At 38.4% G+C, this 27,332-nt stretch overlaps 1 protein-coding gene and 1 non-coding gene across 3 annotated transcripts in view; both read left to right on the top strand.

Moving 5' to 3' along the window:
• ATAD2B (ATPase family AAA domain containing 2B) overlaps window positions 1-27,332 on the top strand; it is a 245,735-nt gene that overhangs the window by 10,636 nt on the left and 207,767 nt on the right. The gene's annotated exons all lie outside the window — the stretch shown is intronic.
• On the top strand, window positions 24,125-24,256 carry LOC111758725 (small nucleolar RNA SNORA42/SNORA80 family). Its single transcript, XR_002792900.1, has one exon. It is a non-coding gene; the product is annotated as a small nucleolar RNA SNORA42/SNORA80 family (small nucleolar RNA).

The raw sequence follows: 27,332 nt of genomic DNA, 5'->3' as shown, positions 1-27,332 counted from the left end.
TGTGCATATGAAAAATTATGAACAAAACCAGTCAGTTCAAGTAGATACCAAATGAATGACATAGCTATTCAGGGTGATAAGGATATCTAATACTTTAGTCATTTAATGTTTTGGTGTAACTCCTTTTTTAAAATACAGCAACTGTTGTGTACACAGCAGCTTTCTGAGTGCTCATAATAGTGACTGCCAGACGTAGTGCTCAATCTTTTTGAATGAATTGATGGAAAATATGCCTTCTTTTATTTTATATTTATTTTTATATTTTTTATCCTACCATGAAAAAAGTGTGTATATGTTTTTAAAGGAAATTCTCTTACCTTTTAGAGCATTAATATAAAATTCAGGAAATTTAACCTTGATATAATATTACTCTCAAATATAAGCCTGAATTCTAAATTTACAAATTGTCTCAATAATGTCTTTCATAGCAGTTTTTTTCTTGAGCCAGGATCCAATACAGGACCATGCATTGTATTTAGTTTCATCACTTGAGCCTCCTTTAATCACAAACAGTTAAGGAAATGTAACTATTTCATCTAAGAGATATTTGCACTCTTAGGGCACATCAGCTTGGTTGATTTGAAAGGCTTTAATAACTTATTTTAAATTATGCATTTTGCCCTTCTGCCCATTTGATGGTAGATTAATAAGGAGAGGAGTAAATTAAGGTTTGTTTAATTTGTCATATGAGTCAGGTGTTGTTTAATGTGTCTCATTTAAATCCTACTATAGTCCTATAAGGCAGGTGATAGTATTCCCCATTTTACGACTGAGGAAATTGAGTTGCCAGAGGGGTTAAATGTTTTATAGAAGACCAAATAGATACTAAGTAGTAGGGGCTGTCTTCTCCAGTTGTATATCGTTTTGTCTCAACTTTATTTCTTTATTTTGCTTATCAGTACTCTTTGATGCTATTCAATCAGTTGTTTCCACCAATATCTGAAAAAGTGAAGAAAGTAACTGGCATATAGTCAGTACAAAACAGCTGTTATACAGTAAGTGAATAGACAGATTTTTATCTGTCTTGAATTGTGGTGTCTAAGATTGTACTGGGATTAAAAATGGGAATAGTAGCCTGTAGGGATATGAAATACAGGACGGTGGTTTTCAGTATTACTTGCTGTGTTATTTAAGGGAGAGGGTCTAGGGAGAGGAGCAGGCATATTGTGCAGAGATCATTATTGCAAAATTTTGCTTCCCAGTATTTTAAAGATGGCACTTGGGGGAAAATCCATGTAAGGAGACTAAGTTTCGTACCTTGTGGTATCCAACAAAGGTGTTCTTGTGCTGCCATCTTTGCCTCTGCTTGGTGATTTTAATTTATCAGAGTGTACATTTTCTTTTTGCTCTGGAAAGTTAACTGTCTCAAAAGAGAGATAAGTGTTTTCCATTTGAAAAAAAAATTTAGATTAAACATCTCAAAAAGACATTATGTTAATTGCAACAAGTGTACCACGCTAATGCAAAATGTTAATGATAGGGTGGTATATGAAAACTATCTTATGCATTCTTTTTCTGTAAACCTACAACTTCTAAAAACAAAAGATATTATATAACATATTTACACATGAATATACATACTGTTGAATTAAACATATTTAGCATTATTAGTTTATATCTGTTCTAGGACCCAAACTAGGAGCCCTTAAGCAGTGGTGCTTCAATGCTTTAAAAAATAAGGGTGTAGCTCGGTGGTTGAGTACCTGCTTCCCATGTACGAGGTCCCAGGTTCAGTCCCTGGTACCTTCTAAAAAGCAAAAACAAAATGTTCTCTGAATTTGCTCAACAGGAAGTTGGAGGTAATTGAGATTAAAGCTTTTGTTGGAGAGGCTACCTTGTTCCTTTGTTCATTTATTCAAGAAAAAATTGAGCAGCTACTACACTAAAATGACCACATTGCACCATTGACACTGTGGTCTGAATGGCATTCCCTGGAGTTGTGCAGTATAGTCCTTGTACATCATATGCTATTGCCTGCCTGCAACCCCAGCATTGAACACAGTGCTTGGGATGAAGTAGGTGGGGAACAAAAAAATTTCTACCTTGTGGCACTTAACATCTAGTGAAGGAGACAGAAATAAACACACATATATATAATATTAGGTAGTAACATGCTGTAGTAATATATAAAAAATATTTAGCCCTTCTCTCAGTTCTAGTGCCACCTCATCTGTGTTTATTGAGATGATTTAGCAGCATTGCGTCAGACTCCAATCCTGTGCCCTTTTTCCTTTTATGGAACTGGTTCTCTGTGATTATTCTTCATTTTCAAGAATGCATAATTAACTTTTTTGTCTAGTTGATTTTTTTTTTAACAAATCAATTTTATTGGTACATGTCATAAAGCATACAATTCATCCAAAGTGCAATCAATGGTATTTGGTGTAGTCGAATAGTTGTGCTTTTATCACCCCAATCATTCCCAGGGGATTTTCATTAAGCCAGTATTAATAATAATAATAAAAAAAACTAACCAAACAAAAGTCATCACCTCTCAATCTCGCTGTGCATCCCCTGCCGTACATAGCAGCTATTCGGTCTCCTTTTCTCTAGTTTATTTGTATTTATATTTTGTAAAAACAGTCATATATGCAATGTCACCCATATTTGTTTTTTTACATGAGGTTTCACTATGTTATACATTCCCATGTTACATTTTTTTTAGCTTTCCTTCTAGTAATATATGTCCTTAGACTTTAGAAGGGAATTTTTTAATGTATCAGACAATTATGCATGTTATACAGTTAGTTACTTTACTAAGACCTGGTTTTGTAATCAGGATTTAGAGTATTTGAGAGAGAACAATTGAGGAATTCTAATGTTTGGTACTTAGTCTTGGACTTAAAGTTAGAAGTTACATAAACAACTTGTCAACCATGGTACTTTTTGTTTTATAGTAGAAATCTAATTTTAGAGAAATGGAGTAAACTTAAACTTCTTTGATTAATATTTTCATATTACATTATTTATTTAAAGTACACTTTGGTGTTAGCAAATATTTTTTCTCCCCAAGTGGTGAAGATGAGCCAGTTAGGAATAAATTTGATCTGTGAAAAGTAGAGTTTAGTCAATGAACCCTCTCCCTAAACTTTTCCCTGTTTTACAATTCTGTGAAGTATTTACTCTGTTAATTTTAACTCTTAAAGTTTGAGCATTATGTACTTTTGGAAGCACTTTTCAGTAAGAAATCTCAGATTGAGATGAACAGAAGTTACAGAATTATGCTACAAATTTTTACATGTTAATCTAGTGAAATTAATCTGTAAGTATCCATGTTGATGAGCGATCATAATGCCTAAATAATTTATGTACGTGTTTTAGCATGTTTTGTAGTTTACTTATCACCAATCATCTGAAGTCTAGGAAATTAACAGTTAAAAAAGCAAAGTAATGATTAAAAAATTTTTTTTTTTAAAAATCAGCATGTTCCTAGGTAACGGAGAATAGTTGTTAATAGGTGAGGTAACCCTATGTCTTGGATTACCTCTGACAGTCCTGGTTTTCTTGTCCCAATCACAATTTATTCTTGTCCCAACATGATTATTAATGACCACAGCAGTCTATTTAACAGCTTTGGATGATAAATTATCTGGTCACTGTATTAATAGGATAGGATATGGCCTAAGGCAAACTTAAAAAAATTTTTTTTGGGGACTACTTTCACACTTAGTAGTTTCAAAATTAATACAAACCCCATACAGAGAACTCCAGCATACTCCTACCCCCAGATCCACCAATTTTATTTTATTTATTTATTTTTTTTATTTTTTATTTTAAAAGATTTATTTATTTAATTCCCCCCCCTCCCCTGGTTGTCTGTTCTTGGTGTCTATTTGTTGCGTCTTGTTTCTTTGTCTGCTTTTGTTTCTTTGTCCGCTTCTGTTGTCAGCGGCACAGGAAGTGTGGGCGGCGCCATTCCTGGGCAGGCTGCACTTTCTTTTCACGCTGGGCGGCTTTCCTCACGGGCGCACTCCTTGCGCGTGGGGCTCCCCACGCGGGGGACACCCTTGTGTGGCACGGCACTCCTTGCGCGCATCAGTACTGCGCATGGCCAGCTCCACACGCAGATCCACCAATTTTAACATTTGGCCACATTTGCAGTATTAGTCTATGTATCTATCCATCTATCTGTTCATCTGTCTATATGTCTGTCAGTTCTATTTATCAATCCAGTTTTTGAACACTTGAATGTAGGTTGTATGCATCATGTTCCTTGAACACTTAATACTGCCACGCACATTTCCGAAAAACGAGAGTATTCACTTATGTAACTTCGTTAACTGTAGTATCACGTTCAAGAAATTTAACATTGGCATAAAGTTTACAGTTTATATTTCATTCTTTTATCTGTTCCAATAATGACCCTTCAAGCCTTTTTTTCTCCCTTGCTAGGTGCCATCTAGGATTATGTATAGCATTTAATTGCCATTCTCTCTTTATTTTCTTTAGTTGCTCATTTTTCTTTTTGTAAATTGTGGCAACATATATACAGCATAAACTTTCCTATCTTGACCACTCCCAAACATATCATTCGATGTGATTAATTACATTCACAATATTGTGGCACCCTTACCACCTTCCATTAGTAAAACTTTCCTATCCCCCCAAACAGAAACCTTTATTCATTAAGGAGTAACTCCCCATTTCCTGTTTCTTGCCCTTGGCAGCCTGTACTTTTTTCTGTCTCTAATTGCTTGCATATTCTCCAATATTTTGTTTTACCATGGGCTTTAATTTAACATTCTAAATCTGTGACAGTCTCATTTATTTTGATATTGACTTAACTCAGTGGTATGCACAAACTCTGTTCTTATACAACACCCCACTGCCATGTAGTTTTTTTCACAATATACATGTTTATACATTATGAGTAGAAAACCACTGATTTATCATTACATTTTATGCATTTACCTTTTAGATTCCATAAGAAGTGGCAAGTGGAATACAAACCAAAATGCAATAGTACTGGCATTTATTTTTACCAATGTCATTACCCTCACTGGAGATCTTTTTTCTTCACGCAGCTTTGATATATTGTCTATTGTCCTTTCCTTTCAACCTGCAGAATTCCCTGTAGCATGTGTGATGGTCAGGCTAATGTGTCAACTCAGCCAGGTAATTGTGCCCAGTTGTTTGGTCAAGCAAGCACTGGGCTAACTGTAACACAAGGGCATTTATGGACTTCAGTCAACATTGACTTCACTGCAGTGGTAAATCATAGATAGCTGATTACAGTTACATCAATCAGGGAGATTGCCATCAGCAATGAGTGACGCTTTATCCAATCAGTTGAACACCTTAAAAGGGGAAGTGATTCCAGCATTGAGTGAGAATTTCCCAGCTTATCTTTGGACAGCCAGTGTTTCCCAGAACTCATCAAGGACCTTCCCTGGACTTTCATTGGAACTGCTGGTTGCAGCCTGCCTGCGGAACCTGGACTTGTGCATCCCCACAGTCCCATGAGAGACTCTGATAAAATTTCTCACTGTCCACAGATATCTCTTGTTGATTCTGTTTACCTAGAGAATGCTAATACAGCATATTTTTTTCCCTCAAAAACCTTTATTTTATGAACTTTGAAGAAGGAAGAAAAATACCCACTTTAGAAAATAGTGATAGTGATCTATTCATAAAGTTTTTTAAAAGTTTTATTCACAGTTTATTTTTATTTTTAAATTTTTTTTTATTTTTAAAGAAGCTTTAGATTACATAAATGCTCCATAAAAAATATAAAGCTTTCCCATATGTCCCACTCCTCCCCCCTCCCACACTTTCCCACTCTAACAACATCCTTTGTTAGTATGGTACATTTGTTATAATTGATGAACATATATTAAAGTGTTGCTACTGACCATGGACTACAGTTTACATTATAGTTTATACTCTGCCCCACACAATTTTGTAGGTTATGACAAAATATACAATGGCCTGTATCTATTACTGCAGTGTCATGCAGGACAACTCCAATGTTCTGAAAATGCCCTGATAGTACACCTATTCTTCCCTCTCCCATTCCTCAGAACCTCTGATGGACCTGGCCTTTATATCAATGATAAGAGTTCTTCCACTGCTAGAATAATAATAAATCTATAGTAGAATAATAATGTCTGCCTTAGTCCATTGTTCATTCCTCAGTCTGGAGGATTTTGGGATGTGATACCCACTCTGCTTCTATAATAATTGAGAGGGAGCTTAGATCCCATGGGGCACATGGATGGAAATATCTTGCTTGCAGTTATAGACACTCTCTGTTTCTTGGAATGGGCATTGTCCATCACTATCTCCTTGTTGTCCTGGGTGAGTCCTATGAATTAGAGTAGGTTTTGCAACTCTGCTGAAAATCAGAGCTCAACTGGCACATGGACAGACCAAAGATTTAAGTCTTAGAAACATATTTATCAAGTATAGTGCTAATTATAGGTTCAAATGAAGAGGGCAGAAGAGCCAAATGTAGGGAAACTATAAATGGGTCTAACTTTATTACACTGGGGAACATAAATTCCAAACTGAGGCCAACTGGCAGGGTGCTGAATTCCTGATCTGTCTGCCCTGCTTATAGTTGCTGAATGTCTCTAGAGCCCTCAGGAGCCCTGCTATTCATATAGAGTGTGCATGTTTTTAAAAGATTTATTTCTTTACTTATCCCCCTCTGCCCCCGCATGCCCATCCCTACCCAGATAGCTCCTTTGTCTGTCTGCTTGTCTTCTTTAGGAGGCACCAGGAACCAAACTTGGGACCTCCCATGTGGGAGGCGAGTGCTCAGCTTCCTGAACCACATCTGCTCCTGGATGGCTGCGTTGTCTGCTGGCTGCCTTGTCTGTTCGTTGCAATGTCTGCTTCTTGTGGTTGCGGCCCTTGCTGGTTGTGGTGTCTGCTCGTTGTGGCATCTGTTTGTTGCAGTGTTTGCTCGTCTTCTTTAAGAGGTACCAGGAACTGAACCTGGGACCTCCCATGTGGGAGGCGGGCACCCAATTGCTTGAGCCACATCCAATCCCTTCATGTAGTTTTCTTTCTTTCTTTCTTTCTTTCTTCCCTTCCCCCTCCTTCATATAGTTTTTACACATCCGAAGAAGTTTAAATCAAATGCCTTAGTGGACAAAAATAGTACAGAAAACCTATATGCAGAAAAATTGAGAAAAATCCATCTCCTGAAATATTACTTTTGCCCACCCTCTCCAGCTGGAAATAGGGCAAATGTACTCAGTTAAAGGCCTCACTTAATATAGGAGAATCAACAGGAAATAACAGGAAGCAACATGAAGCCCTCTGCTAAGGCACAAAGGTAGTAACCAGTCCCCATGTAGTCAGGAAAAAGGTCTTTTTCCTCTGCTCTAAGTGCTTGCTTCCAGACTGGGCATGGGGAAGGGACCAGGTCATTTGAGCTAGTTGTCAATCATGGTCTCCTGTGGCTGTTTGAGTGTATTATGAATTACAAAAAGAGAGATTATATTTGTAAATTGGTCTGTTCCTCTGCGTGTGATACCCTTTGATTATATTAGATTCAGCTGAGATGTCTTTGATTATGTTACGATTAAGGCTTTGATTCAACCACCTCAGTAGGGTTTAACTCAGGTTAAGTCCCCACTCCCTTGGTGGGCTCTATCTAAATGGACACTTGCTCAAGAAGATACACAGTGGAAGGCACAGGAAGAAAGAGAGCTCCATAGACACAGAGGAGGAGAGAACTTGGTCATTTTGGTCCTGCCATATGATAGAAAGCCCTAGGAAGAGAGATGAGCCTTATGCCGGCCTACAGCTGAGATCAGAAGAAGCTGGGCCCATGGGGCCTTAAGAAAAAGAAGGAAGGAGAGACCAGGCAGAGGTCACTTGCTATCTTCCTTCAGCATGTGGCAGCAGACTTTGGTGAGGAAGTAACCTTGAGTTGGACTCTTTAGATCTTGTAACTGTAAGCTTTTACCCCAAGTAAATACCCTTTATAAAAGCCAACAGATTTCTGGTACTTTGCATCAGCACCCCTTTGGCTGAGTAGTACATACCCTTCATTTTAGCTTCCTTGGCTTCCAATTCAGCCAGCCTTTGCAGGGCTTCTTGCTCGTGCCTTTGTTTTTATTTTTATTTTTTATTTATTTCTCTCCCCTTCTCTGCTCCCCCCCCCCCCAGTTGTCTGCTCTTTGTGTCCATTCGCTGTGTGTGTTCTTCTGTGACTGCTTCTATCCTTATCAGCGGCACTGGGAATCTGTGTTTCTTTGTGGTGTGTCATCTTGCTGTGTCAGCTCTCTGTGTGTGCGGCGCCATTTCTGGGCAGGCTGCACTTTGTTTTGCGCTGGGCAGCTCTCCTTACAGGGCACAGTCCTTTCGTGTGGGGCTCCCCTATGCAGCGGACACCCGTGTGGCACGGCACTCCTTGCGCGCATCAGCACTGCTCATGGGCCAGCTGCACACGGGTCAAGGAGGCCTGGGGTTTGAACCATGGACCTGCCATGTGGTAGGCGGATGCCCTATCCATTGGGCCAAGTCTGCTTCCCTGCTCGTGCCTTTGTGTTCCAGCTGATTTTCAGTCACTTTGATGTTCTGTGCATACGAGTCAGCAACTTCTCTATCCTCAATCTTTTTCCTCTTCATCAATGATAGATACAGTGACAGAGCTGAATTGACCAATGTCTTTACTCCATTTGGTCATCACCACCTTTGTGTTAGCCAAAGGGTTGCTGATGCAAAATACCAGAAATTGGTTGGCTTTTATAAAGGGTATTTATTTGGGGTAGGAGCTTACAGTTACCAGGCCGTAAAGCATAAGTTACTTCCCTCACCAAAGTCTATTTTCATGTGTTGCAGCAAGATGGCTGCTGATGTCTGCAAAGGTTCAGGCTTCCTGGGTTCCTCTGGGCTCAGCTCCTGTTTTCTCCACAATGTTAGCTGTAGACTATGAGACACTCTAGGCTTTGCCTCTTTCCACAAGGTCAACTGTAGACTATCAGGCAAATGGCTCTCTTTTCCCAGGGCTCCAGCTTAAGACTTCAGCATCAAAAACAAAAATAAAATAAAATAAAAAAGCAGAAGACTTGAGCATAATAACCTCTGACTCTGTCCTTTGCCATGCTTTTTATCTGTGGGTCCCCACCCACCAAGGGGCAGGGACTCAATAACCTAATGATGTGGCCCAATTAAAGCCCTAATCATAAATCAGGTCCAGTTTCAGATCAGATTACAAACTTAATCCAATATCTATTTTTGGAATTCATAACCATATCAAACTGCTACAACCTTCTTAGGAGGTTCTTGTTTCTGAGTATATATATTTGTTTTCCCAAAACCCTGGCCACACTTAATGACTGCTCTATTCACGGTGAAGGCCACGGGAGCAGTCTTCAGCAGGGACTTGTAGAAGAGTGGCAGTCCACACTTTGCATACTTCTTCCTGTACTGTCGTTCAGTGCCTTCAGTCTCCTGGTCTTCTGTGTAACAAAACTTGTGGGCATGTTTGGCAGCATCTGTCACAGGGGACTGATCCTGGGACCTCATGGTTAATTTCTCTGACAGTCCTGCACCAGGACCTTTTGGCCTCACGAACAGTAGTAGACATGGAGGTGCTTCTTGCTGTCATCATATTCCTCTTGTTCCTGGGTATCTGGGCAGATTACTGACCACAACACTATTTTATTTTTTTAATAAAGGGTATTTATTTGGAGTAGGAGCTTATAGATACCAGGCCATAAAGCATAAGTTGCATCCCTCGCGAAAGTCTATTTGAAACAAGATGGCTGCCAACGTCTGTGAGGGGTCAGGCTTCCTGGATTCCTGTGTTCCTGGGGCTTGCTTTACTCTGGCTTCAAGGTTCCTTCCTTCCAGGGGCTGGCTTCTCTTTCCTTTGCGTGCTGACTTCCCAGGGCTCCAGTTTAAGTCTTCAGCATCAAACTCCAAAATCAAAACTCCACAGCACTGCTTTAGACATAGCTGAGGAGGACTTAATTTTTTTTTTTTTTTTTTGAGGTACTGGGGCCCGGGATTGAACCTAGGACTTCATATGTGGGAAGCTGGCACCTAACCACTGAGCTCTATTGTCTTTCTTTTTAGCATGTCTTACAGGGCTGGTCTAGTGGTGATGAACTCCCTTGGCTTTCGTTTGTCTCAGAATCTTTATCTGTCCCTCATTTTTTTAAAGACAGTTTTGCTGGGTATGGAATTCTTGTTGGCAGTTTTCTGCTCTGAGCACTTTCTAGATGCCATCCCAGTGACTGCTTGCTTTGTCAGCACTTAGTTTTATTAAAGCTCCTTTGTGTGTGACACATTGTGTTTCTTTTGTGGCTTTTAGAAGTCTCTCTTTGATGTTCAACAGTTTGAGATAATATGCTGCGGCATGGGTGTATTTGGGTTTATACTGTTTGGGATCTGTTGAGCATCTTAGATGTGTATATTCATGTATTTCATTAAATTTGGGAAGTTTTTAGCCAATATTTCTTTGGATATTCTCTCAGTCCCCTTTTCTCTTTCCTTCTAAGACTCCTGCAGTCTGTATATTGGTATGTTTGGTGGTATCCTACAAGTTCCTCAGCTCTCTTCACTTTTCTTTACTTTTTTCCCTGCTCTTCAGTGTGAATTATGCCAATTTTTTTAATCTTCAAGTCCTTCGATTCTTTCTTCTTCTACCTCCAATCTGTGGTTGAACCTCTCTAGGGAATTTTATTTTATTTTATTTTAATTATTTATTTATTTTGTCTAGGGTATATAAAATTTCTGTTAATCTGGTCTTCAGCTCTATTTGGTTCCTTTTCATAATTTACTTCTCTCTGATGATATTTTCTTTGTATTCTATTTTTTTCCCTGATTTTCTTTAGTTCTTTGTCCTTGTTTTCCTTTAGTTCTTAGAATATATTTAGGACCATTTTTAAAAAGTCTTTGTCTGGTATGTTCAGGTGTCATCCTCCTCTTTGATGGTATCTAATTCTTTATTTTTCTCCTTTGTCTGGGCCTCACTTCCTGTTTCCTTGTATGTTGTGTAACCTTTTGTTTAAACCTGAACATTTTTTTTTTAGGAGTTATAGGGGATTGAACCCAGGACTTCATATGTGGGAAGCTGGCACTCAACCACTGAGCTACATCTGCTCCCCAAAACCTGAACATTTTGATATTTTAATGTGTTATCATTAGAATTTAGACTCTGTTCCTTAAGCTTGTGTCCAGCTACGGTTTTATTTTTAATTCCTCCGCCTTCCGGCTTGCTTGCTGTCTACTCTCTGTGTCCATTTGCTGTGTGTTCTTCTATGTGTCTGTATTTATTCCCCTCCCCTTGTGGCTTGCTTGTTGTCTGCTCTCTCTGTCCATTTGCTGTGTGCTCTTCTGTGTTTTTACTTGTCTCCCTTTTTGTTGCGTCACCTTGCTGGTTGGCTCTCTGTGGCACTTGCAGGCCAGGTGGTACTCCACGGTGCTTGTGGGCTGAGCGGCTCTCCTCAGTGTGTGGGGGAGCCTGCCTTCACAAGGAGGCCCCTGGACGTGAACTCAAGGTAGACAGGAGCTCAACTGATTGAGCCACAGGTGCTTCCCTCCAGCTAGTTTTCTTTTTTTAAAAATTTCTCTCCCTTTCCCCCCTACCCCCCCCCAGTTGGCTGCTTTCTGTGTCCATTCGCTGTGTGTTCTTCTGTGACTGCTTCTATCCTTATCAGCGGCACCAGGAATCTGTTTTTCTTTTTTTGTTGCGTCATCTTGTTGTGTTAGCTCTCTCTGTGTTGTGCGCCATTCTTGGGCAGGCTGCACTTTCTTTTACGCTGGGCAGTTCTCCTTACGGGGCGCACTCCTTGTGCGTGGGGCTCCCCTACACGGGGGACACCCCTGTGTGGCACGGCACTCCTTGCGCGCATCAGCACTGCGCATGGGCCAGCTCCATACGGGTCAAGGAGGCCCAGGGTTTGAACCGCGGACCTGCCACGTGGTAGGTGGATGCCCTATCCATTGGGCCAAGTCCACTTCCCTCAGCTAGTGTTTTGACACAGCTTTCCTTAAATGCTAAGAGCTAACCAAAAATAAAAAACAAAAAAGGAAAAAAAGAAAATAAAGAAAGCAAGTTTCCCAACCTTTGCTCATTAACCTATGCTTGTCTTATCCTACAGGGCTTATCTATACAATGAGTTGGGAGGATAGTTCCAGGCCAAAGCAGAGGGCCTCATTAATCCTTTCTGTGGCTGTGTCTTGTCTTGGGCATGCACATGTGGCCCTAGGAATTTCCCCATTTACACATATACAAATGTCCCCTTCTCTCTAGGAAATAGTATCCTCGGTGGTCTCAAGCACTACAGTGTATGTTCTAGAACTGGTTATCCCTTGCCCCAGGCAGCATGACTTGACTGCTCTCCCATAGCATTCTGTAGGACAGTTTTGTGAGCTCCCTTGTACATGCAGGGCAAGTTCTGGGACAGTGAGTCCCTCAGGCCACCACCGGACAGATTTGGGCCAGACATACAAGCTCCTGATACGAACACCAAGGTTACTTTTGTCACTATTTACTTCCAGAATATAGTCAGACCTCTTTTTTTTTTTTTAAACTTTATTTGGTGTATTTAATATTTGAAAATTTAAACAATTATAAACTAAAAAAAGAAAATACAGTTGAATAAAAACATACTTCTCTCAATTAAATGTACTGGAGACCTATACATTTTTTTTTGGAATCATACAATATGTTACACAGTATATTTGGTTCATAAAAATGCAGTCACAGAGTATTTGTCCTTTTGTGTCAGACCTCGTTTTATGCAAACATAACACTTGCAAATTTAGATATATATGCTTGACAATAGAAAAAATAAAGGCAATGAGAATTAAAATTTAAAAATTTTGATTAATTTTATTTATTGCTACTAGAATGTTTATTTGCCTTATAATAATATGTGATAGGTATTTTGTATAAGAAATACTTATTAAATAATGGGGTTCACTAATATGCATATGCTGTGTAGAGTTGGGGAATTGGGAGTGGTAGGGTGACATGCTGGGGGAGGAGGCAGAACGCTGACCAGCCCCCGTCTTCAGGTATCACAATGCCACCCACTGGCTTGCTGATGTCAGGCACTTTGCCAGCCTCTCATTGATGGCCACTAATTTTTTCCCTCTGGGGGACGGGTGGAGAGAATTTGGGGCAAGGTAGGCTGGTAGGGTGTTGTATTAATCAGCCAAACGACTGATGCAAAATGCCAGAAATTGGTTGGCTTTTATAAAGGGTATTTATTTGGAGTAGGAGCTTACAGATACCAGGCCATAAAGCATAAGTTACTTCCCTCACCAAAGTCTATTTGGAGCAAGGTGGCTGCCAACGTCTGTGAGGGTTCAGTCTTTCTGGGTTCCTATGTTTCTGGGGCTTGCTTTTATCTGAGTTCAAGGTTCCTTTCTTCCTGGGGCTGGCTTCTCTTTCCTTTGTGTTCTGACTTCCCGGGGCTCCAGCTTAAGTCTTCAGCATCAAACTCCAACATCAGAACTCCAAATCAGAAAACCCTCAATTCTGTTCTTTGCCGTGCCTTTTATCTGTGAGTCTCCACCCACCAAGGGGTGGGAATTCAATGCCCTAATCATAACTTAGTCATGCCCAGGTACAGATAATATTACAAGCATAATCCAATATTTCTTTTTGGAATTCATCCATAATATCAAACTGTTACAGGTCTGTATGAATTTTAAAAGCTTAAAAACTTATTTGATTAATTTTGTTTACTTATTGTTACTACACTGTTTATTTGCCTTACTTATAAAAAAGTGATAGGTATGGTTGCATGAGAAGTAATAAGTAATGGGGTTCAACTATTATGTACCATTTTCAACTTACGCAAAGGGTCTTGGGATATATTGGTTATGTGAAACGAGGTCCTAATCTATTTGCATCATTCATTCATTTATTTATTCATTCCCCGCCCCAGTTGTCTGTTCTCTGTGTCTATTTGCTGCGTCGTCTTCTTTGTCCGCTTCTGTTGTTGTCAGTGGCACGGGAATCTGTGTTTCTTTTTGCTGCGTCATCTTGTGTCATTTCTCCATGTGGGCGGCGCCATTCATAGGCAGGCTGCACTTTTTTTCGCACTGGGCGGCTTTCCTTATGGGGCGCACTCCTTGCGCGTGGGGCTCCCCTACGCGGGGTACACCCCTGCGTGGCAGGGCACTCCTTGCACACATCAGCACTGCGCTTGGGTCAGCTCCACACGGGTCAAGGAGGCCCGGGGAAGAAATCATATATTATTTGTCTGGCTTATTTCACTCAATGATGTCTTCAAGGTTCACCCATCCTTGTAGCATATACCATTTTATGGCTGAATAATATTCCATTGTTATGGATATACCACATTTTATTTATCCCTTTATCTGCTGATGGACACTTGGGCTGCTTCCGTTTTTTGGCTATTGTGACTAACACTGCTATGAACTTTGGTGTACAAGTATCTGTCTGAGGTCCCGCTTTCAGTTCTTTCAGTTCTGTTGGGTATATGCCTAAAACTGGGTTATCACATAACCATGTATCATATACATAAAACTGGGTTATCATATAACCATATATCATATACCCAAAGGAACTGAAAGTGGGACCTCAGACAGAGACTGAGGTTATATGCTGGGTTATATGATAATTCTATATTTACTTTTCTTAGGAATTGCCAAACTTTTCCACAGTGGCTGCACCATTTCATAATCTCACCAACAATGTATAAGGGTTCCTATTTCTCCACATCCTTGCCAACACTTGTTATTTTCAGTTATTTTAATAATAGCCATCCTTATTGAGGTATCTTATTGTAGTTTTACTTCACATTTCTGTAATGGCTAATAATGTTGAGCATCTTTCCATATACTTATTGGCCATTTGACTATCTCCTTTGGAGAAATGTCTATTCAAATCTTTGGGCCATTTGGCAATTGTGAATAATGCTGCTTATGAACATTTGTGTGCAAATATCAGTTTAAGTCCCTACTTTATATTGTTTGGAGGTATTTATCTAGAAGTGAGATTAGGAGTCATATAGTAATTCTGTACTTATCTTTCTGAGGTCTAATTGGTTAATAGTGTGTTCAAGTCCTCTGTTTTCTTATTGATTTACTGTTCATTTGTTTTACCCATTATTGGAAATGGTGTATTGAAGTTTCCAATTATTTATTGAGAACTGTTTCTTGTTTCAATTCTGACGATTTTGGTGTTCTTTTGTGAGGTGGATGTATGTTTATAATCATTATATATTCTTGCTAGTTTGACCCTTTTAGCAATATGTAATAGTTATCTTTGTCTCTGTAATCTTTTTTGGATTAAACTGTATTTTGTCTGATAATGATATAGATACTTTGCTTCTCTTGATTACTATTTGCATGGACTCTTTTTCTACACTTTTATGTTCAACCCACTTCATGTAATTATTTACACTGCACTGGGGTGTTATTTTGTTTTTTGAAAGTACATTCCTTTACTAAACGTATATAAGCAAATACACAACTAAAACCACTGTTAAAGCTGTTGTATGTTCTTCCAGACCATTGCACAAGTGTACATGTATATGTAGGTAGTTTATATGTATATATATATATATTTTAAAGATTTATTTATCTTCCCCTTCCCCCCCCCGTTGTCTGTTCTCTGTGTGTATTTGTTGCGTCTTCTTTGTCTGCTTCTGTTGTCAGTGGCACGGGAATCTGTGTTTCTTTTTGTTGTGTCATCTTGTTGTGTCAGCTCTCCGTGTGTGCAGCACCATTCCTGGGCAGGCTGCACTTTCTTTCGCGCTAGGCGGCTCTCCTTACGGGGCGCACTCCTTGCGCGTGGGGCTCCCCTACGCGGGGACACACCTACGTGGTGCAGCACTCCTTGTACGCATCAGCACTGCGCATGGGCCAGGTCCACATGGGTCAAAGAGGCCCGGGGTTTGAACTGTGAACTCCCATGTGGTAGATGGACGCCGTAATCACTGGGCCAAGTTTGCTGCCTATATATATTTTTTTAAGCAATTGGAATCATATCCTATATGTTGTTTCTGGTAGTTAATGTTTTTGTGAGGATATTATGTTAGTGAAATAAGCCAGATAGAAAAGGACGAATACCTTCCTTTTAGTAGATGAGTATTTAGTCTACTAAATACAAATGAGTAGACTTCTGGAGTTGGACTATGAAGTGTAGGTAGGTGGGAGATAGAATGTGGGATGAGAAAGGGGAGATGACACTGGGTGTATATAGAGTGTTTAATAAGATCAAATGTAATTATGTGATAATGATTGGACTAGAAAGTAACACATTATAATGAATGTAACAAACTATTGATTTATGGACCTGATTGAGTCTGAAAGGAGTTAGTCTAGGAGATAAGTGTTAGTTGGAGGACAACTGGAGGATAATATAAGGAATGGAGGATAATATAGGGAATGGAGAATAATATAGGGAATGTAAAACAATGAATTTTTTTAGTAGATAATTTTTGTAGTTAATGATATAAAAACAGGAATGTTCTATAAGGTGTTAAGAATGTGGTGGTATATGGGAAAATATAACTAATGTAACTTATAGACTTTAGTTAACAACATTGTAATATTTTTGTAGCAAAAGCAGCATTGGTACTATGTTCATGCTTAAAGGTAAAAAAAAAAAACAATATGGAGTTGGTTTTGTTGAGATATAAATATGATTAAGCATTTTTTTCTCTTCATTTTTTTTGTTAATACAAAAGACCTTGACCATGTCATTTAACTAATCTCTGTTGATCTCTGTATCTTTCTGAACATTAGAGGAACAACTGAGTTAGTAGTTGGAATTAGCTGAGTTAAAAGTGCCTGGAAGGAGTAAATATAGCTCAAGTGATTGAGTGCCTGCTTCCCATGTATGAGATCTTGGGTTCAATCCCCAAAACCTCCTAAAATCAAACAAATGAAGAAACCAACTCTTATTGGGGAGCAGATGTAGCTCCGTGGTTGAGCGCCTACTTCCTGTTTATGAGGTTCTGTGTTCAATCTTCAGTACCTCCTTTAAAAAAAAAGTGCCTGGAAAGAACTTTTTAGGAGTAATGTTTACATAACTTGTTAAGCTACCTTTTTCTGTTATTTTTTTGAATTTGAAATGAAATTATTAAAAAAAGAGTAGGGGACTGTCTTAGTAAATATGCCTTGTATTTGACACTTGATACTTTTGTTTGTATGGGAAATTAATTATTGAAGGTAATTAATCTTACGAAGTTATATTAATCCAACAAAACCAGTTATTATCCTTACTTGAAATTTGTTTCCTCTTTCAGACTATACATGTAATATTTGTTATTTCTACTGGCTGATCTGATTCTTCTAACAATTTAAGTGGTAAATAATAGTTTCAGAATTACAGTGGTAGTGCTGCCATGTAAAACTGGTTCTAACTTCCTAGTCTGTACATTTTTCTGTACCACATGTTGTTTCTTTCTCATTTTAAGTAATGTGAAATTTTCAAAAAGATTATCTTTGGGGTGTGGATGTAACTCAGTGGTTGAGCTCCTGCTTCCCATGCATGAGGTCCTGGGTTCAATCTCTAGTACCTCCTTAAAGAAAAAAAAAGAAAAATATTATTTTCCACAAAGAAAAATGCGTTTTAAGTTGTTACAGACTTTTTACAATTCCTCAAATCATTTCCTCATTTCTAATTATTTTTTACCTTTCTTTATTCTTTAATGATGATTGTTTATAAATACTAAGCCAGTAACATAGTCGCTTTTGGGATATTTGAGGGCAAATTTAGGACATTTTGAGTGCCTGCAGTTTCAGGATTTTGTGGAGTAGCGTTGGTTCCACGTAAACAAATGGAAGTGTGATTTCGTTTTCTGCAGTTGTGGTAACCACTGTGCATTCTTTTTACAAATAAATACACAGCACTCCTAAGCTTTCTCGTAAAAAAAGGAGTACTTGTAAAAGTAAAAGATAGGCAAAAACGACAATCTTATAAAATTAATTGGAAATGATTGCTCCCCTTTCACTTTGTCATCTAACTTGAGGAAAAATGTTTCTCGTTTTCTCTTGCTTGTCTCTTAGAGGATCTTTCTCTCATCAGTTATCTTACCCTATTTTTTCTTTTTTTTAACAAATAAATTTCGATAAATATTAATAAAGTATAAACCCAGCCAAAGTGTATAATCAGTGGAATTTGGTATTATCACATAGGTATGCATTCATCACTTTAAACATTTTTAGAGCATTTGCATTATTTAAGTAATAATAATAAAAAAAACAAAAACCAACCAACCAATCAAAGCTCATCACTGCTCAATCTCTCTATGCTCTTTTTAAATTAAAAAAAAAAATCATTTTCTTTTATGGTTCCTTTTATTTATAAGCAAACCAGGTCAGCTTATTTTAAAGAAAACATTTTCCTTCTCTGATTTTATAACCTCTTCAGACTGTCTTATTAACTCTTTATTCACGCCCCCCCCCGCCCCCGCTGCTTGCACTTGCTGTCTGTTCTCTGTGTCCATTCACTGCACATTCTTCTGTGTCTCCTTGTCTCCCTTTGTTGCATAATCTTCCTGTGCCAGCTTTCCGTGGTGTGGGCCGCCAGCTCTCCACGGCATGACCAGTTTGTCTTCACCAAGGGACCCTGGAATTGAACCCAGGGCCTCCCGTATGGTAAACGGGAGCCCAGTTACATGAGCAGCATCTGCTTCCCTGTCTTATTAATTAGTACATTTCTTCTAAGAATAGCTCTGTAGTCATTACCTGTACTTTCTCTCCACTTTCAGTTTTTTACCTAGTGATTTCCCCTAGGTACCCTAACAGAAATTACAAATTTCCTAATTACAAAATCCACAGGCTTATCAGCTTTTGTTTTGTTTAGTCTTTTTGGAGCAAAGTTCAACTTCCTCCATTTTGCTTGCTCCTTTAATGTAGGCATTTTTCCCCCCACAAAGCACTTTAAAGTGTTTTTCCTTCATAATGTCCACTCTAAGGAAAACAAGGTATGTGTTACTTAATTTCATCAGATTTTTCTCCCTTCCTTCTCTGCGTATAGAAGTTCACTGTATCGCTGCAAAGCATAAAGAAAACAATCTAAAGACAGTGGCTCTTCCCCATAGTGTTAAAACATGTGAGCACTCCTGTGGGCACCTCTCTAGTTCTTCACCAGTGTCAGCTGAGTGGCTGCACCATGATGTATTTTATGGCTCTCAGAATGGCAGTTCTCAAACTTTTTGGTCTCAGGGACCCCTTTACAATCTTAAAACTTTATGGAGGGGGAGCAGATGTAGCTCAAGTTGTTGAGCGCCTGTTTCACATGTATGAGGTCCTGGGTTCAATCCCCAATACCTCCTTAAAAAAAAAGTAGCACGTATGATATGTTAGGTATTAAAGTAATAAATGGGACAAAATTCTTATGCAGGACCCCAAGGAGCTTTGTTCATGTAGGTCATAGTAATGTAGGCATTTTTAATTTCTGTTTTCTGCCCTCTTGTTTTTTCATTCTGTATATTAGCCTGTTTATAGATCATGATCCTTTCCTCTTAGCAGTTCTTTGTATCTCTATCTCTAGTCCTTATTTCACTCCATCTCAGAGCTGCATTGTCCACAGCCGGCTGGACATCTTCCTAGATTTCTGGCCAGAATTCCAGACCCAACTTGCAAAATCAAAACTCATCATTACATTTCTCCCCTCTCAACACCTGTGTCACCCCCTTCCACTCCTCCCAGCAATACCTTTTTTTTTTTAGGAAGTACCAGGGATTGAACCCAGGACCTCATACATGGGAAGCAGGTGCTCAACCACTAATCTACATGTGCTCCCCAATGAGAGTTGGTTTTTTCATTTGTTTTTAGGAGGTACTGGGGCAGGTGCTCAATCTCTTGAGCTACATCTGCTTCCCAACAATAACCTTTCCCCCACCCCAGATGGCTCCTTCATTGTGTCTGCTCATTGTCTGCTTGTCTTCTTTAGTAGGCACCACAACTGAACCTGGGAGGTGGGTGCCCAACCGCTTGAGCCACACCTGCTCCTTTGCTTATGGTGTCAGCTTGTCACATCTGCTCCTTTCTTTAGAAGGTGCCAGGAACTGAACCTGGGACCTCATATGTGGGAGATAGAAGCCCAACTGCTTGAGCCACATCTGCTTCCAAACAATAACCTTTTAAACGTACCTACCCTCATTTCTTTATTTTTGAATATTGTTATCAGACTCCTAGTTATTATTCTTTCCAAGATTGGTTTCTTATTTTCTCTTATCACAATTCTAGATGATGCCATCAACTGTTGAGTTACTCTCATGGTCTGCTTATTTCCTTGAAGCTCTCATTTTTTAATGCTATACTTGGATACATTCTTTTTTAGGTACCAGGGCCAGGGAATTGTACCCAGGACCTCTTATGTGGGAAGCTGGTATTCAACCACTGAGCCAGATTGACTCCCCTGAGTTGATTTTTTCATTTGTGCGCTTGTTTTTTTTTTTTTTTTTTTTCTTGTTTGTTTTTAGAAGGCACTGGGACCTGAACCCAGGACCTCCTATGTGGGAAGCAGGTGCTCAGCCACTTAAGCCACATCTGTTCCCTGTATACATTCTTTCTGTCTTTAGATTATAGCCTAGACTCTAGGAGAGTGGATGTAGCTCAAGTGGTTGAGTGCCTGTTTCCTATGTACAAGGTCCCAGATTTGACTCCTGGTACCTCCTAAAAACAAAAAAATGAGAAAATCACCTCTTATTGGGCAGCAGATGTAGCTCAGTGTTTGCCTGCCTGTTTCCCACGTACGAGCTCCTGGGTTCAATCCCCAGGACCCCCTAAAAAAAAGTCTAGGCTCTAGACCCTCAAATGATGTTCCTCTTGTAATCTTTATAACTGTATTTGCCATATCCAGCTCTCCTGTGTTCTTCCCTTAACATTTTGTTTTTGTGTCATATGCCATTGTTTTATTAAAAAAGTTCTCTTATCTTTTAATATTTTGCTCTGCCTTCAGAGAACTGAACACTTGCTCAAGTAAATTTTACTACATCTGTGATGCTTTCTTTGACTCCCCCAGAAGTTGAAATTATTTTTTTACCATGAAGTATGTAGAGCTTTTAATTTTTTTTTAAATGGTGCTTATTTTATCTGTTAAAATCGTATGGATATTTTTTGAGCTTGTGACCTTGCCATTCTTTTATTCACTAAATATGCACCCCTACTATGCGCAAGGCATGCTCAATCGTAGGTTTCAGGTATCCTGTAGCAAACAAGACAGATGTAGTCCCTGCTGTCATGAAGCATATTTTCTGTTTGGAGAGACAGAAGATCAGTGCTACAGAGAAGTACAGGTAGCTAAAATATTGCTATTCAGGGTACCTGAGAAATTTGATCTCAGAAGGTCAGCACGCCTTCTCTGAGGCAGTGTCTTAGAGCATTAATTGTCTTAATATTCATTGAATATAAATTTATCAACTAATTGACAACCAGAGCAGCATGAATTCTCTCCTTCATTAATCTCAAGTTCTTTTGCCTGATTTTAGGAGATTTGTGGCCGAATAATTGTCAGTATTGGTGGAAACTGGTGATTTATGGTTTAAGAGACTCTATTGGGGGGAATGATTTTGTGAATTTGAAAACATTATATAACTATTTTAGAAAGCTAGAATTTAGAGAAAAATAACATCTAAGTGGGAATGACTTTATCCTTTCATTATACTTTTCCTTTCTGTAGCATTTAACACTGTTACTATTATACTTTTCTTGGAAATTATCTTATACTTGAATCATGATCCTCTGCTCTTTCTGTGTGCTCCATTATTATGTTACAGAATATCTTTTCACTCTTACAGAACGCTCAGTGATTCTTTAAAGTCCTTATATTTGTGGTGTCTTCCTTACCCTCTACTAGCACTAATCACTGCTCATTTTTGGCTTTCAGAGAATTACTTCTTTTATAGTACTTACTATGTTTATGATATAACATGTTTCATAGTTGTGAGTGTTGCCAACCCAGCTGATTGTGTATTGAGTTCAAGAAAGTCTTATTCTTTTTTATACACCCCCATATCTTATGTACATAATAAGTCCTCAATAAGTATTTGGTAAATGAAATTATTTCCTTAGTCTGAGATGTCTTTCCTGCTCTGGATTGTGTTCTGACAGATTGCAAAATGACTGTATTTAGATTGCACAATCTCTTTTAAACATCTTCGTCAGGAAACTGGTTACGCCTTCCCTCGAAGCGTTAGGTCATAATGAGCTAGTAAAATTCTTTGAAGATGAAAACTTTTAAGGTTAAGCATTATGATCGTCCTGTTAAAGGTGAACTATTAGTATCAGGTGTGTGAGTAAAAGCTTTCCCAAAGCTTGAAGTTAATTAAATGGTGCTGAAGTAATTATTTTATACTTATTTACATCTTGGTTTCTTAAATCCCTTATGTCTTTGGAGGGAAGGAACCTTTTGTAATGCTATTTTTTCTGAGGGCTCATCACAGAGCCCAGTCATGGTTAAACCATCCTATGATAAGGGTACAGGAGTTAGGATGATGTGCCTCATTATTTTTAAACTATTATTATATGCTAGAGTTCCTCAAACTGAAGTGTATTAAGATTCATTTGGAGAACCATGTTAAAAATGTCTCACCTCCAGAGAGTCTGGTTTAGCAAGGGTATGATCTTTAATGAGAAATCTTGGTTATTTTTGATTCAGGTAATATGTGTATAATTCTTTGTGAGACACTCCTGAATGGAACTGAAAAAAGCCAGTAAAATATGAAAATGACCAATATGTAAACGTACAAACTAATTTAGGTTGATAGTCAACAAGTTATATACCCAGATCATTTAAAAAATTACTAGATTGCAAATATTTTATTTTTTTTTTGTCATTAACTCAATAGGTACATAGTACTTTTTGCCAGAATATTTTTGGAACTTCTGCATTTACAGGTGCTCTGTGTAAAAAGAGAGCTTGGTCAAATTAGTTTGTGAAATGTTATATACTGTATTCCATACTTAGAGATTTACACTGCATGTGACGGTATTAAAGACTCTTAGAAGTCCTGTAGCAAAGAAACTTAGACCTCATTGTTTCTCCAACTTTCCCTTCCTTCCTCCCTTCTTTTCTTCCTCCTTTCCTCCCTCCCTTCCTCCCTCTTTTTTTTTAAACAATAAATAGATCACAAAATATTTATTTTTACTCTTTCTTACTTTGCTAGTTGAGAGCAGGTAGATGGTGCACACGTACACACAATATTATAATAATAGTATTCATGTACTGAGGATAGTGTGAAGAGATGGCCATGCACATTTATTTCTCTTTAATACTAAAGATCTAGAAAGCAGTTTAGCAGTTTATATCAAGGAACATAAAAATGTTATTTCCTTTAATTAATTCAGTCCTTGAGACCCAATCTTATTTGAATATGAGCCCATCTTTGTTTCCCCTACTAATTCCTAATAATAATTTATTGAACAAACTTGGAAAAATCTTGTTTGTTACTTTTGCTTGGTGTTGTGTGGAATTAAAAAGAAATAGGGTATGTTTTTGTAGAGAGCTTAATATCTTGCTAGAATTTTGAAACTTTGACATCATATTTTAAAGATGGTAAATGCATAAATATTAAGTTGATTGTAATCAAGTGCCAAAATGTGTAGTAGGGTTGTGGCCAATTTAGGTTAGATTATTCAGGTAAGAATTCATGGAAGAGAAAAATGGGTCTTAAAGGGTGGATGGTGGGATTTGATTAAAGGAATTATGGCTGGCCTGTGCTAGCTAAAGTGGGAAGTAGTTGACAAGTATTAGTTTCTATGTTCACAAATATACTATAGCTTAGTACACAGAGAATAGCTTCCTCAGTCTACTTGTTAAATATATAGTTGTCTGCGTATGAATCATCCGGGGATCTTGTTAAAATGGTTTGTGATTTAGTGTGTCTGGGGTGAAGCCTTAGGTGCTGCATTTCTAACAAGCTCACCGATGAATGCCTGTGCATCCACACACCACATTTGAAGTAACAATAATCTAGTCTTGGGTAAGTGGTTGAGTTAGATGACCTTTACGACACACTTTAATATTGCCATTCTAAGAGAACTGTTGAAATAGAAGGACCCAAATTCTAGTTTTTTACTCTAATTCGGTCACTTGCTAGCCTTGTGACCTTGGGCTAGTTAGTTAACTTATCTCTGAGCTGCAGTTCTTTTCTCTGTTCAAGGGTTGGATAAGGTGAGGGCCTGGGAAACTGAAATAGTACAATTTAAAAATCACGCATTAGATGCATGGGTTTGGATTTATGGCAGGTCCGTCCCCCTGGACTTCTCTTAGTGTCCCATGCAAGAGCAAACTGTTGCCGCAAACAGTAACCTGGTCTTGTTCAGAGGCCTCAGTATTGAAGCGGGTTGCACAATGTAAAAGAAGAAATAAAAAAAAAGAAAAAAAAAGTCACACATTTGTTAAGTACCATAATATTGCATATTGATAAAGTATTACTCTATGATTGAATTTCATATTAAGTGGTTTTACTCCCTCTACTGAGGATAGTTTGGAAGTAGCTACTAAGCATTTGGGAAACTAACTTAATAAGTCATGATGTATATTACATCACTAACATGTTTATAGACACTCTGATGTTTGAATTTCTAATTGTTTTTCTCTTTATGCTTTTTAGTACCAGTGTAGTTTTATGGCTTTACAAACTAGATTATGGTAAATTGTATTACAATACAAAATTAGATATTGGTCTTTTTTGGGAAAAAATGTTAGCAAGTGAAGGCTAATTGTATAGGCTCTACTTGGATACCTTTTAAACATATTCAAATTATTTTCTATGCTTGCTTGTTAGTAACTACACTTTGTGAAATGTACTTGTCTTGCTTTGGGACAACATTATTTTTCAAATAATCTTGAAATTATTTGTGAAATGTTTCTTGCTTTGGGACAACATGGTATAGAAATGTGAATTTATGAAATGGATAGTTTTTATATGTTTAAAAGATGTGTAGTATAAAAGGAAACAGCTAGATTTCCTTAAATTTGTTCATATGGTAGCAAATTGAAAATGATCATACATACCACCGTTGACATAAATTGATATAAAGAATTAGCATATAAATTAAGTCTTCTCTAAAGAAAAGGTTAATTTTCCCTCTCTTCCGCTTCCCTGTCCATCCCTCTCTACCCCTCTCCACTCTTCCCTTGCTAGCATTGTAGGGAGGTGAGGAGGAAGGCTGCTGTGCAGAGATCTGCCTCTAGTCTGAGAACATAGGACTGGATAGGGGATGATGGAGGTGTGAAGGATGGAGAAGGACTCTGGAGTTGTTGAGAGATTGGTTATATTAAGTAAATGAATTAATTGAGCAAATGAATAAACATGCTGAAGAGATTGGAAGCCGGGTTTCTTACTGTCTGAGACATGTTTACAAACAGAAATGGTGAAGACCAGAAAGAAACTTAAGGTATATGGTTGGAATTAGAAGTATTGGTGTTTTTATTACTTATGCACAGATATAGAAATAAGTATAAATGTGTGTGTTTATATAAACTGTATGTCTATATATGGTATGCATTCATTTATCTCCTAGTTCTGTCTGCTGATAGGGCTTAACAGTAGTGAAATTCCAATAATAGTGAGCACAGGGTCTAAATAATTTCCTTGGTTTCTAAATAATTTCCTTGACTTAAAGGAATCAAAGCTACTTGGAGAAATGGCTAATTCTAGGGCTGTGGCAGAGAAAGTACAAGATGAGCTTAGAGCATTCTGTTTTGTAGGAAAGTAAGGAAGTAGTCAAGAAATGGTGGGTACATGTCAAAAGGATACAGATACCACCTTGAAGGGGCCCCTGCTGGCCAAATCTTGTATCGTTTTTTTCCATTAAAAAATTTATTGAAGGCTCTCATTCATACATCAACATAAACAATAAATGTATAGTATGAGTTATGAACTTCCAAAACAAACATGCATAACATAATATGGGGCGTCCATACACCACCTTACCACCTGTACCTTGCATTGTTGTGAAACATTTGTAACAAATTATGAAAGAGCATCTTAAAAGTATTACTCCTAGCTGTAGTCCATGTCTTACCATACCAAATCCTGTATACTTTGAGCAATAAAATAAGCTGAGGGAAGTGGATATGGCTTAACTGATAGCGTGCCTACCATATAGGAGGTTCAGGGTTCGAACCCAGGGCTTCCTGGCCCATGTGGTGAGCTGGCCCATGCACAGTGCTGCCGCGTGAAAGTCATACCATGCCACACAGGGTTGTCCCACGCGTAGGGGAACCCCACACGCAAGGAGAGCCACCCTGTGCAAAAAAAGTGCAGCCCGCCCAGGAGTGGCGCTGCACACACGGAGAGCTGATGCAGCAAGATGACGCAACAAAAAGAGACACAGATTCCAAGTGCCGCCAAGAATTCAGGTGGACACAGAAGAACACACAGCGAATGGACACAAGAGAGCAGACAGTGGGAAGCGGGGATGAGGGGAGAGAAATAAATAAAATAAATCTTAAAAAAGAAAAAGAAGATAAGCCAAATAGTGAATAACCCATAGAGTAAAACAAGGTTCTTTGAGTCCATATTGATATATATAAATGGATAAATGAATGGGGGGAAAGGGAAAGCTCTTTTTTTTAAAGCGGAATGCTAGCTTAAAATGTCGAAGAAATGATGGCATTAAATAATCACCCTCATAGTGATATAGGGTAACTGCAGGAGTAGGAGTAGTCAATGAATGCTAAGTCTGGTGGGTGGAAGTTTAAGGAGGAACTGGATATTGGTGAGTTATCACAGGACTCCCTAATAAAAGAGTAATCAAATACAAAAGGAAAAATCATGATTTTATAGTGGAGAAACCTGGAAGGCCCCAACTTGACAAGGTGATCAAGGTTAGCATCTGTAGTGGGGAGAGTTGCTATATTGCCCTGCGAATAGCACAGCATCATATTTATATATTCTTCCCAAGAATGTATGTCTGGAATCTGGTTAGAAGAATTTCAGATCCAGATTGAGAGTCATCCTCTACTGAAAGGCTGTACTCTTTAGGAAAGTCAAAGGCATGAAGGTAAAGTCTGAACTGTTTTAGCTTGAAGGAGACTGAGGAGATCTGACAACTAAATGCAGTGTGTGTTCCTGGATAGAACCAGAAAGGATACAGAGATATTGTTGGAACATTTGTCAAATTTAAATGTCTTTGTGATTTGGATCTGTGTTGTATCAGTGTTGGTTTCCTGATGGGAAGGGGTGTACGGTGGTAATATAGGAAAGTTTTCTTGTTTTGGGATATAGACCCTGGTGGAGCCTTTAGGAGGGAACCAAGTATTATCATAAAAAGGTATACACACCTGCAACTTTTCTGTAGGCTTGAAACTATTTTGGAACAGAGAGAAAATAAAATTTTTTTTTCAGATCTTAAGTTTATTTTTTTAAATTATTTTTTATTGTCTTTTTAAATATAGATAAATAGATCACACAAAAAGTTAG

Source organism: Dasypus novemcinctus, chromosome 25 (genome assembly GCF_030445035.2).
Source record: "Dasypus novemcinctus isolate mDasNov1 chromosome 25, mDasNov1.1.hap2, whole genome shotgun sequence".
NCBI lineage: Eukaryota > Metazoa > Chordata > Mammalia > Cingulata > Dasypodidae > Dasypus > Dasypus novemcinctus.
The sequence above is the reverse complement of the archived record's forward strand: the minus strand, read 5'-3'. Positions and strand labels throughout refer to the sequence as shown.